Source organism: Penaeus monodon, chromosome 24 (genome assembly GCF_015228065.2).
Source record: "Penaeus monodon isolate SGIC_2016 chromosome 24, NSTDA_Pmon_1, whole genome shotgun sequence".
Lineage (NCBI taxonomy): Eukaryota > Metazoa > Arthropoda > Malacostraca > Decapoda > Penaeidae > Penaeus > Penaeus monodon.
Window position 1 is genome coordinate 102,260 of NC_051409.1, and position 321 is coordinate 102,580.

Here is a 321-nt window from a genome sequence, read left to right on the forward strand (position 1 = left end):
GGATCTTATTTTTCACTTTATAACGCGCTTTCTATCATATCAACATATTGTTTCTGATAACTATGTTTAGAAATAAAAAATCTCTACAAGCTAGCTTAGACATTTTATAAATCAGCCATTTCTGAAAGAATTTGCAAATGATATGCAAATGATTAAGCAACATCCACTTTCATTCCACCAAATAAGGAAGATTTATTGACTGATGAACCAGATGATTAAGCTACAATCCTACTCATTAATCCAAATTGATGAAACTATATCTTAATGATGGCCCTTTTTATCTTGAAAATAAAATTGTCATCAACCAACAGATATGACCAA

The 321-nt window shown here is 29.6% G+C and overlaps 1 protein-coding gene across 1 annotated transcript in view; it reads left to right on the forward strand.

Annotated features, from left to right (window-relative positions):
• Window positions 1-321, forward strand: part of LOC119588465 (putative uncharacterized oxidoreductase C513.07) — a gene marked incomplete at its 5' end in the record, with an annotated part of 11,585 nt that overhangs the window by 8,852 nt on the left and 2,412 nt on the right.